The sequence below is a fragment of the Felis catus genome, chromosome D4 (assembly GCF_018350175.1).
Source record: "Felis catus isolate Fca126 chromosome D4, F.catus_Fca126_mat1.0, whole genome shotgun sequence".
Classification (NCBI taxonomy): domain Eukaryota; kingdom Metazoa; phylum Chordata; class Mammalia; order Carnivora; family Felidae; genus Felis; species Felis catus.
Window position 1 is genome coordinate 21,501,409 of NC_058380.1, and position 12,666 is coordinate 21,514,074.

Below are 12,666 nucleotides of genomic sequence, written 5' to 3' on the forward strand. Positions count from 1 at the left end.
ACCTTGCATAATTTCCATTTGCCTGAAGAAAAATATCCTTTAGAGCTATTTATTTCTAATCCAGTAATGAATCAACTTTTTACTCATTGTATTGATTACTATTTGTCTTTAGTCCATTTTAATCCGGAACATGATTCATCCCACCATTTTTATTTATTTGTTTTTTTATAGCATTAGCTTTTCAAAAGAGTCCAGGTAAATTGCACTGTGAAATGTCCCAGACTGTAGTTGTTTCCTCATATTTAGATTTAAATGTTTTTGGTAAGAACACTTTTTGGGCCCCCTGTGTACTTCTCACTGCTTCACAGAGACATATGACCTCATGCTGTCTTATTATTGATGTCACTAAGTTTTATCACTTGGTTAAGGTGACTGCCATATCTCTTTATTGTAATAATATATATTTACCTTTGAAATTACTAGGCATTCTATGGAATAAGAGTATCATTCTCGAAAAAAAGTATTTTTGGAAAATCTTTTCTATACATTGGTAATAGTAACTGTAAAACCCTGTGACCTGTAAGTAAAATGATGGTTATGTGAGTTGAGGAATGGGGATACTTCCTGAAGCCACGTACCTATGTCCTAGGTTGTTCAACTATTTTTTTTTAATTTTTAAAAAAATTTTATTTATTTTGAGAGAGAGAGAGAGAGAGAGAGAGAGAGAGAGACCTGGGGAGGGGCAGAGAGAGAATCCCAAGCAGGCTCTGTGCTATCAGCACAGAGCCCGATGTGGTGCTCGATCTCATGAACAGGGAGATCATGACCTGAGCCAAAATCAAGTCAGACACTTAACCAACAAAGCCACCTAGGCGCCCCTCCACTATTTTACTATTGTAAGAATCTTTATGCCCTAGCCAACCTGGTGGGAACCCAAGTTTTTGGAAAAACAATTAGGGCGATCTGAGAGGTGAGACCTGATGACGTCCCCCCTGACTCTCAGAGACATCTGTGTGAGCCCTCTTGGGTTTAGAATAAAAGCATGACTTATCCATCTGTGCCCTGGTCATCCTGGGCCAATGAGTGGCTTGTGAGGGACTATCACAAAAAGTTGCACTTTAACCAAAGCCAGCATAGCCAGAGTTTGGTGTACAGAAGAAAGTGATTTGGTTTATCCTATATCATTGATATCAGAAAGCTGGATTTTAGGAATAACTCTTTTTAGAAAATATACAACAACATTCTAGGAAAAGAAATCATCCACAGGGCTGTTATAAAAATTAAATGCGACAATGTACTCAACAACCATAGTACAGGGTTTGAGTGTGTGCTAATAAGTGCTCAATGAACGTGTTTCACTAACATTGAAGTTTTTATTATGCAAAAGTACACTAATTCTTACAAAGCTGTAAAATAACAAACATGTAATTCTGAGGAGATCTGAATCTTTCCCCTGTTTAAATATAAGCTTATGTGTAGTGGTCAGAAAAATGCATCTGGCATTTTCCTTGCCTTACCTTGGCTTACTGAATAGGTGATGTGATTTTAAGGCAAAATTTCAAAACAAATTTGCATTATTGTTTATCTAATTTACACATGGCCACACGCATCATTCTGTGTTCTCTTTACTGTGAGATTATCAACGGCTAGTTTTTTTTGTTTCTTTGTTTTTTACACCTGTGGAAATATCAAGAGAACTAATTCTGTTTCAGAACAAATAAGCTCCTAAGAATTCTTAATTTTCTAAGCAAATAGAAAGTTGCTATTTATTTCTTAGAAAATACAGCAAGGAATCAAAACAAAGTTGGACTGTGTTCAAAGTTGGACTGTGTTAATATCTGTGTTCAAATGAGATTGGTATTTTGGGTTCTCTAAATAGTGACTAGCCTTCCAAGCAAAACAGTGCTTAGGGACTCTTGATGGGTTTGGAAGTATGTATTCTAAGTGGCTTACAGTAAAAGAAAAAAAAATGAATCAAGGGTATATTTTGTCTGAATTAGTCTTTTGGAAGGGATTGCATGATAATGCGGATGAGGGAGAAGATACAGGCAGAGGGAACTCAGGGCCTGCTGGCCAGTGTTGTCCCCATGCTGATTCAGAGATACAGGAAGTGTCTTTCTTCTGTTGGACTCATAGAACTGGATGAAAAAACAAAACAAAACACTACATTTCCTCTTACACCTCCCCCACCTCTTCCATGCTGTCGTTTGCTGACCGATGCTTAAAAATATCAGCGCATAAGCATATTAAGATACAGACATCAATACTGACATCCCAGTAATGTTATCTCCACTCGCTAGGAAAAGCCTGATGACATCATTGGTGTGGCTGCCCCAGATCATGTTCAGCCTTATCTCCTGAAGTCATCAGAAAGTATCAGAACTGTTTCAGTAGTTATTCTTTGAAGTAGGTCTATTAGGGAAAAAGTATGTAAGTTATTCCTACTACAGTCTTGCAAATCAGTTGCTAATGAAAATATTGATGCTGTAATCTGCCTGTGTACTTAGTAATGCCTAGAAAGTTCTTGGTTTGAGAGCTCCAAAAGCATCTTCTGATGCTACTGAGATATTCAAATAAATATGCATGGGGTATTAATATACTTGATAAGGATAGCGATTTTTTTAATCAAAAATGTTTTCCTAGCACACATACCTGCAATTAATGTAGGAGATTTCATGTGTGGGAAATCGTAGAATTTCAGGTTTTATAGCAATCAGGATCATTACTGTGACTCCCTTGGGATTTGTAAAGAATGTGTATGATGTTCAATTTGGAAGTACTGCAAAAATGTTAAAGGTGGTGATACAGTGATTTCCTAGGTCGAAAGTAACTTGGAAATTTGGAGTCTAGTTTCGAAAGTCTGTTTGGTTTTGCTAGTGCTGGGTGGTTTGGGGCCTGAGGCTATACAGAAAACTCCCAGCAGGCCAAGTAGTAAAATTTGGGTCATTATAGCAAGTAGCTTCTGCTAAATAACAGGCCACCTCAAAACTTAAACTCTTAAGACAACAATACCTAGTTATTTGGCTTGAGATTTGTGGGTCCACAATTTAGGCTGGATTCCACGAGGTGGTTCTGCTCTTGGAGCAAGATCTCTAGTTGTATCTGTATTAGCTGCTGGGTTAGCCAAGGTTGGCTACCAGGATGGTCTTTAGCTGTGACACTTAACTTCATGGTTTCCCATTTTTTTTAAATGTCTATTTATATTTAATGTTGAGAGGAGTGTAAGGGCAGAGAGAGAGGGAGACAGAGAATCTCAAGCAGGCTCCGTACTGTCAACACAGAGTCCAACACGGGGCTTGAACTCACGAACCCATGAGATCATGACCTGAGACAAGATCAAGAGCCACTTAACCGAATGAGCCACCCAGGCGCCCCTCCGTCGTTTCCCATTCTAGAGCAGAGTAGCTTGGGTTTGTTCACAAGGCAGCAGGACATTTCCAAGACAGCAATGGAAATGCGTAAGTTATTTTAAGGCCTGGACTCAGAATTGGCACAATTACTTGCCACATGTAATTTGCCAAAGAAAATCATAAGGTCAGCCCAGATTCAAGGGGTGTGGAACTAGACTCCACCTCAAGATGGAAGACAGGGCAAAGTCACATTGTATAGTCTACGATAGAGGGAAGGGAATGTTACAACTATTGTTGCAAACCTCCTTCAGGTGACTGAGGTTAGTTTGGTGGGTGATACTTGGGCTCTTTGCAGGTCTACTAACAAGATGAACATACTCTGGAGCCAACTTTCTTCTCACGATCTTCCAGGAGTAAGGAAATACCCGTGGTCCAATATCAGTCTCTTGCAAAACCCATTCATGGGTGTGGAAGTCTCGTCCTCTGAGGCAGTATAAAACAATTCATGGGTAAGATACTTGGAACAATTAAGAGTTTTAAGTTGGGTCAGGAATGGGAAGAGTCAAAATTAGTGGTTAAGTTACACTTGAACCTAGCTAGTTCTTGGCCAACACATGGGGGGGTGGTGAATATGGTGAGTTGTAGTATATTCAGAAATACGAGTTAAGCTGGATGGTGCAATGCGTGATTCTCCTCTGAATCTGCAAAAAAAAAAAAATGTTTCATGCTCATTTTTTTATATTTAATTTTGCCTGTAAGCCAACTAAAATAAATAGCAGTGAAGTGTAATGTTTTGAAATAATCCCATAGTTTTCAAGTGCTCTTGAAGTAGAAAGCAACAGGGCTCTATGTGCTATTCTCTACTGACTTAACACTTACTGTTTATGCTGCCTAGAATGGTTCTTTTTAATGGATACTTGGCTTGATATCCTTTTAAATTATTAAAGATTGGAGGTGCTCATTAAATGAGAGATTAAAAGAACTGGTAGACACAGCTAATTATTAGAGGCCCAAGAAGAGACATGAAATGCATTTTATCTAAGGCTTTAGTGGATTCTTAAAGTAAATGAATAGTTTAGTGATAAGCCAGTCGAAGTTAATCAATTGAGCAAAACTATAGGGAAGCTCTTTGAGTCTAGATTTGAAGGGTTTATAAGTAATCGTGGTTAGAGACTTACAGCTGCTCCTTATTTCTTTAATTTTAGACCCTTGAGCTGCTAATTGGTCAGAAAATTGGGTCCAACCTCTAGAGCTAATTATGAGTGGAGGACGCTGTGTCTTTGTGGAGAAGGTCTGCATCGCTAAACATTAGCCGGTAAGAAGTTGGAGTGAATCCTTTTGTGGCACATTTGCGACTTACAGGTTGTCGTGAATCATTCTGGAGGCAAAGCTCTGAGGAGGTGTATTTTCAACTTCCTCACTTCCTGAACTTTTCAACCTCTCAACTGCTCCTTTACCTTCCAAATCATGGGCCATGTATTATTTTTGCCTGCTTACTAAGAGGGAATGTTGGTTGTTGACACAGTCACCGTTGGCCAGTGAGATTAGTAATATGATACAGAGATTTTCACCACTTAAAAGTCACTGGTTCAACATGGCTCAGATAGGTAATGACTTACAGTTATTCTGACCTGACAGCTGTTTAGAGGCCCATTTGAAGTGAACTATTTCTCAGTTCACCTCCAGACAGGGGACATGTTGCTTCTCTGGATTGCAAAATGTCATCTCTGTTGGAATCTTACATAGCAGTGAGGCACAGGGTTGAGTCATCATCATGAAGGCTAAAATAACATGTTCCCTAGAATTAGGAACATTTGGCTGGCTTTTGTGTAAAGGTTTTGAGCCCTGTGGAAAAATAATATCGAGTTAGTTTCTCCCCAGAGTCAAAGTCACTCTACTTACAAGTTTAATACCATTAACTAGTTCAAGGCACCAGGGCAACATTTAACGCGTTACTAACAATCGATGAGAGCTTCAGATAAGATGTGTTTAATGTCCCTTTCTTGGCCTTCAACAATTAGCCCCGTCTACCATGCTTCCTAATCATTCATGTAATGAACATCTCTGATTGGAAACAAATATCTGCCAGCCACTTAAGGAGTGATTGAGGCACCACGGAAGATAGGGTTCAGAGAATTTAAATCACCAGGGACTCATTTTCAGCTTCACAGAGAAGGCACATAGTTCAAAGACAGTGGCCGAAGCAGACTGCAAAGGGAAGGAAAGAATGGAATGTCAATTAGAGAAATGGGATTGGACACACTGGTTAATAATAAAACTTTATTTATTTATTTATTTATTTATTTTTTAATTTTTTTTTTCAACGTTTATTTATTTTTGGGACAGAGAGAGACAGAGCATGAACGGGGGAGGGGCAGAGAGAGAGGGAGACACAGAATCGGAAACAGGCTCCAGGCTCTGAGCCATCAGCCCAGAGCCCGACGCGGGGCTCGAACTCACGGACCGCGAGATCGTGACCTGAGCTGAAGTCGGACGCTCAACCGACTGCGCCACCCAGGCGCCCCAATAAAACTTTATTTAAAAACTGTGTGCATTTAAAGTGATCGTGAAAGGTAGACATACTGTTAATGGCAGTGTTTCAAGGCCTCTTCCTCTAATTGTGTGCCTGAATATACATCAAGGGCTCCGATAATCCTTTCCGTGGCATAACCTTTGTTTTCACTGATCAGTGGTTGTCATTACATCCAATGTATGCCTACTGCAAGCACTGTAATAACTTATTTCTGAATTTATGTTACACTTTGTGTGATGTTAGTACAAAGGATGCAAAGATTTTCATCCACGGTGTCAATTTGTTATGTCTAATCTTTCCAAATTTTAAGGGTCAAATCTGTTATCACGGATCCACTATCGTATGGGGGTGTCTTACCTTCGTGGCTAATCTGTACTTCTTTTGAAGGACGCACACTTTTGTTGTTGTTGTCGTTGTTACCTCTTGCCTCGCATTGCTGAAAATCGAGCTGACTATGTGATCAACGGTGGATGAATGAATTTTTTAAGTCACTTTTGAGCTCTCTTGAGTGTAGTATCAAATTGTATTGCTATTATTGTTATTTGCCACGCAGCCCAAAGTTTAAAGCAGGAGGAAGAGACAGTGGTTCTTCTCAATCCGCACCCATCCTAGGACGTGAGGCACGAGTATGGAGAGCTTGTGCGCCAGTGGATCCCAATGTGCCATGTTTTGGCAGGCCTGTCTTTCTTGAGGTTATGAAAATTTACCAACCAGCTTAGAAATTCTATGTGCTAACCACTGTGCGAAACGAGTGCTGTAAAAACAGGCTCACGGTGACGTCAAAGGAGCCGGGAGATTCAGCCTTAATTCTATAGTCCATGTTACTACTCCCTAGAGAGCCCAGGGGACGGAATGAAGCAGAGAATGTGTCTATTTCCAGCCTTCTGTACTCAGAACCTGTGTTGCAGTAGGGATTATGTGCTGGGCTGAAATATGCAGCCCATACACTTTGAAGCCACCCTGATCTTCTGACACAAGTCTGTTCAATTTAGTGTTTTCCTTTATTGTATTAATGGAATGTGTTTTCAATTTCCTTTCCTTGGACTTTCCTGGGCTTCTATTCATCCTTCAAAACTTTTCTCATATTTTCTTTTCTTTATTATACCTTTCCCTAGTGCTACTCAACAATCATTTACTTACTTATTTGTGTCCCGGTTAGACTTTGGATTTACCTTTACTGCTGTATAGACGACAGTGATTTGTAAATGTGCATTCATTTCTGTTTCTCCCAGTAGTACAAGAACTATCAGAGGGTGAAGACGAGGCCTGCAATTGTTACATCAATGCTTTCTTCTCTACCCTCCTCCTTCTCAATGGCAGGGGTGTATATGGGGCTGCACAATACCTAAGGAGCACTGTTAAATGTACTGAATTGGGGAAAAAATAAGATTTTATTTAAAACTTTCAGAGGGAACGTTGTTCAGTCTTAATATCGGAATTAGCTCTTTTTCTGTTGAAAATGGTCTAGCATTGCGGTACCTGGGTGGCTCAGTCGGCTGGGCATCCGACTTCAGCTCAGGTCATGATCTCACAGTCAGCAAGCTAGAGCCCCGCGTCGGGTTCTGTGTTGACGGTTCAGAGCCTGGAGCTTGCTTCAAATTCTGTGTCTTCCTCTCTCTCTGCCCCTCCCCTGCTCACACTCTGTCTCTCTCTCTCTCTCTCAAAAATAATGAATAAACATTTTTAAAAAATTTTTTAAAAAAAGAAAATAGCCCTTAATAGGAATTTTTAATGTGTGTACTGCTGATCAAACTGCCGTAATATACGAAATGCCTCTAACTGTAATAGTATTTGAATAAACTTCACTTGCGGATGATGGAATAATGTTGTCCCTTTTCAAGGTGGTTGAAGAAAAGCAAAATTTCTAATGGACTTGTAATTCATTCAGATGGTAGTTTATTTTTTATTTTTTATTTTCTTTCAACATATGAAATTTATTGTCAAATTGGTTTCCATACAACACCCAGGGCTCATCCCGAAAGATGCCCTCCTCAATACCCATCACCTACCCTCCCACCCCCCATCAACCCTCAGTTTGTTCTCAGTTTTTAAGAGTCTCTTATGTTTTGGCTCTCTCCCACTCTAGCCTCTTTTTTTTTTAATTTTTTCCTTCCCCTCCCCCATGGGTTTCTGTTAAGTTTCTCAGGATCCACATAAGAGTGAAACCATATGGTATCTGTCTTTCTCTGTATGGCTTATTTCACTTAGCATCACACTCTCTAGTTCCATCCACGTTGCTACAAAGGGCCAGATTTCATTCTTTCTCGTTGCCATGTAGTACTCCATTGTGTATATAAACCACAATTTCTTTATCCATTCATCAGTTGATGGACATTTAGGCTCTTTCCACAATTTGGCTATTGTTGAGAGTGCTGCTATAAACATTGGGGTACAAGTGCCCCTATGCATCAGTACTCCTGTATCCCTTGGGTAAATTCCTAGCAGTGCTACTGCTGGGTCATAGGGTAGGTCTATTTTTAATTTTTTGAGGAACCTCCACACTGTTTTCCAGAGTGGCTGCACCAGTTTGCATTCCCACCAACAGTGCAAGAGAGTTCCCGTTTCTCCACATCCTCTCCAGCATCTGTAGTCTCCTGGTTTATTCATTTTGGCCACTCTGACTGGCGTGAGGTGATATCTGAGCGTGGTTTTGATTTCTATTTCCCTGATGAGGAGCGACGTTGAGCATCTCTTCATGTGCCTGTTGGCCATCCGGATGTCTTCTTTAGAGAAGTGTCTGTTCATGTTTTCTGCCCATTTCTTCACTGGATTATTTGTTTTTTGGGTGTGGAGTTTGGTGAGCTCTTTATAGATTTTGGATACTAGCCCTTTGTCCGATATGTCATTTGCAAATATCTTTTCCCATTCCGTTGGTTACCTTTTAGTTTTGTTGATTGTTTCCTTTGCAGTGCAGAAGCTTTTTATCTTCATGAGGTCCCAATAGTTCATTTTTGCTTTTAATTCCCTTGCTTTTGGGGATGTGTCAAATAAGAAATTGCTGCGGCTGAGGTCAGAGATGTCTTTTCCCGCTTTCTTCTCTAGGGTTTTGATGGTTTCCTGTCTCACATTCAGGTCCTTTATCCATTTTGAGTTTATTTTTGTGAATGGTGTAAGAAAGTGTCAATACTACCCAAAGCTATCTACACATTCAATGCAATCCCAATCAAAATTGCACCAGCATTCTTCTCGAAACTAGAACAAGCCATCCTAAAATTCATATGGAACCAAAAAAGACCCCGAATAGCCAAAGTAATTTTGAAGAAGAAGACCAAAGCAGGAGGCATCACAATCCCAGACTTTAGCCTCTACTACAAAGCTGTCATCATCAAGACAGCATGGTATTGGCACAAAAACAGACACATAGACCAATGGAATAGAATAGAAACCCCAGAACTAGACCCACAAAAGTATGGCCAACTCATCTTTGACAAAGCAGGAAAGAATATCCAATGGAAAAAAAGACAGTCTCTTTAACAAATGGTGTTGGGAGAACTGGACAGCAACATGCAGAAGAATGAAACCAGATGATAGTTGAGAAGCTACTCATGTGATAAATCTATCATAAAGTAGTTTTGGAGGATGAATAACTAAACTAAGTATATGCCTGGGGGTGCGTAGGTGGCTCAGTCATTAAGCTATGGACTCTTGACTGCGACTCAGGTCATAATCTCATGGTTCATCAGTTTGAGCCCTACTTGAGGCTCAGTGCCGACAGTGCAGAGCCTGTTTGGGATTTTTTTTTCTTTCTCTCTCTCCCTCTCTGCACCTCCGCTGCTCATGCACACACACTCTCTCTGTAAATAAATAAATAAATAAATTTAAAAAAAATTTTTAAAAAGGATATGCCTGGTAGAAAGGGAGATTGGATATTTAGGAAAAAGGCCTAGAAATGGGGTGTTTTCATTGCCAGATTCACTCCATGTTGTGTTAGGAAAGCAAAGCATGGAGTTCATAGGCTTGATTCCCACAAGTCTGTGGTGTCTTAATGTGTCTTAATGACATGTTGCTGTTCCAGGTGTGGTCCCCTGGGCCTTTGGCATTTGTATTGCCTGTTGAAAATACAGCCTCTAGGGTCCCACCCTACACCTTTGCAACAGCATCTCCATTTTTTTTTAATGTTTATTTATTTATTTTTGAGAGAGAGAGCACAAGCAGGGGAGGGGCAAAGAGAGAGAAAGGGAGAGAGAGAATCCCAAGCAGGCCCCACCCTGTCAGTGCACAGCCCGATGTGGGGCTTGAACTCACAAAGGGTGAGAGCATGACCTGAACCAAAACCAAGAGTTGGATGCTCAACCAACTGAGCCACCCAGGCGCCCCTAGTGGCTCCATTTTAATGACAATCCCAGGTGATTCACACTCACATTACAGCTGACTGGCACTTTTATTAATATATGTCATTGTCATATGCATGATGATTACGGGAGATTAAGTCCACCTGAAAAAATAATTAATTGCTGTTTTCTTCCAAGAAAAGAGATGACATACATATTTAACACAATAGCTTTCTTGATGCCTTTTACTGGAGTAGCAGTAAAATATCTGAAAATCAGCTTATATCTCCCGAATTTATTGTGAACTGACAGAGAAGCAAAAGAAAAGAAAAAGAAGAATACCAAGCAGTCCAGTTAAAGTAGCAATTTCATTTCATTCTGTCAAGGAGTGACTTTTTCCTTTTTTTTTTTTTTTGTCTTTTTAAGTTTATTTATTTTTGAGAGAGAGAGGGAGCACATGCGTGAGAGCGGGGAAGGGGCAGAGGGAGAGGGAGAGAGAGAATCCCAGGCAGGCTCTGCATTGTCAGTGTGGAGCCCGATGTGGGGTTCAATCCCAAGAACCGTGAGATCGTGACCTGAGCTGAAATCAAGAGTTGGACGCTTAACCAACTGAGCCACCCAGGTGCCCCAAGCAGTGACTTTTTCGATCAAAAGTTTGAAAAACAGAATGTTTATAAAAGTTTGCTAACACCATTAGTTTAGGTATTTTAATCGGCCAAGCAGTACTGCGGAGAAGGAACATTAGACTTTTGCTCTGCATAAAAGGTCGTGCTCCAGGAATAGCCTGGAAACTGGGAAACTGAAGGAGTTTGACACCTGAGTGTCTTTGTCTGACTTCCACCATGGAACTTGAATGGCCCAGTTACATCACGTTTTCCTTCTATGAAAAGATAGGATAAAATAGGCAGAGAGGGAAAGGACAGGAGCTGAGATCCCTGGCTGTGGAAAAACACAAATTTTGGAACAACGCTGGGAGTGTCTGACCGCAGCAAACCCCCTCAGGGAAAGGTTCCTCTTAAGAATGTTAACAGACCCCACCTACTCCCCTTGAGGTTTCCCTCCGCTATTTGACAAGAGACCCAAGTATAGCCACAGGCCACCCCTTATACAATGAAAACGAGCCAATCAGAAATGGGCCACCCAGCACCTAGAGCTATCAAGCCAATAAGGGTAGAACCTGAGAAGGAACAACAGGGAAGGGGAGGGCTGACCAGAAACTTATGAAACAAGGACCCTCACCGACTGTCCCTGGGCATTCCCTTTCGAAGGTCCCCTCTCTGTAAAGAGAGCTTTCCTGTGATGCTTCCTTTCTAATCCTATATTCTAATAAACTTTTGTCTGTTGCTCATTTTGTGTCTACCTCTTTATTCTTCGAAGCTGCGAGACAACAAATCCCAGGCATTACGATAAAAAAATCCTGCAACACTTCTGGTGTCCTGTTACTTTCATTCAGATTTTATCTGGATCCCAGATGGAAGAAGTATCCACGTAGTGTCCTAGAAACAAGCCATGGTGGACAAAATATAAACCAAGAAGGGACTCAGTGGGGGAAGCTGGTGTAGTCTACCTTCTTCCTGTTTTCCTTTCATCTTGCAATGTTTAAAAAAATGGAGTTGCGTGCGATGACTTTATCCACATTGTAGGGGGCGGGGGGTGACATCAGACAGTAAGATTCTAGGCCCTGTCAAACATGGTTCATATAATGCTCAGGCCAAATATAAACATGGTCGGTTTATGCATTTTCAAGAACCAAACCCATGATTGCAAGCCTGCTAGATGCTGACTGTTGTACAAGTAGTTCCATTCCCTGCTGGCAGCTCAAACAGCTTTCTCTGGAAAGTCCTCTTGGCTAAATAGTTGTGTTTCCCCGCCCCCCCCCCCCTTTCTCCTCTCTAAGTCAATCAAACACACAGAACTCTTGAGGTTCAGCCGGCTACTAATGTCCACAACCGGCCCCATTTAATTGCAATAATGGGGATTTACTCTCCCGCTATTCTGAGGGATGGTTTTATCTACTGGGAAGCAGAGACCCTTTTGTGCAGCAGCAAAATATTAATATCTCACTATGCCCTTTTCCTTCCCCTTCCCTCCCAGGACCTGGAGCATAAGATCAGATCAACTCAAATATCTTGGAAATAGTGCTTTCTACTGGCAGTTATTTATTTTGTTCATTTTTTTTTAAAGTGACCTTAATTTTTTCCTTCCTCCTTGTGGCACTAACAGCCTGGAGCGCAGAGAAATACAAACCCATCCCAACGCACATCCGGACATTGGCTTCTCAGGCCTTATGTGTGTCTTTTTGACTCTTTGGAAATTAATTAAGAGATGTTGTTTTCGAAGTGCGCTTTTTTTTTTCCCGGAGTTTCTCAAATATTTAAACAATTTTTACACATTTAAAAAAAATGTCCCCTTTCTCTCTGTTTGTAATAAGATTAATTATGTGAGGTGCACCGCTGCTTATCCCCATGAAAGAAAATCTAAAACGAGGGATTTCAGCTTCAAGAAGGCTATTTTGTCCTGTTTCCGATGTTCTAAAGGGATTAATTTACCATATCGTATAGCCCTGGAAGAC

At 40.7% G+C, this 12,666-nt stretch overlaps 1 long non-coding RNA gene across 1 annotated transcript; it reads right to left on the minus strand.

The window, feature by feature from the left end:
• Positions 1-3,231: 3,231 nt before the first annotated feature.
• On the minus strand, positions 3,232-11,962 carry LOC109493613. Its single transcript, XR_002147891.3, has 3 exons — positions 11,455-11,962; positions 4,922-5,135; positions 3,232-3,991 (listed from the first exon to the last, which is right to left on the minus strand). It is a non-coding gene; the product is annotated as an uncharacterized LOC109493613 (long non-coding RNA).
• Between the last annotated feature and the right edge of the window lie 704 nt (positions 11,963-12,666).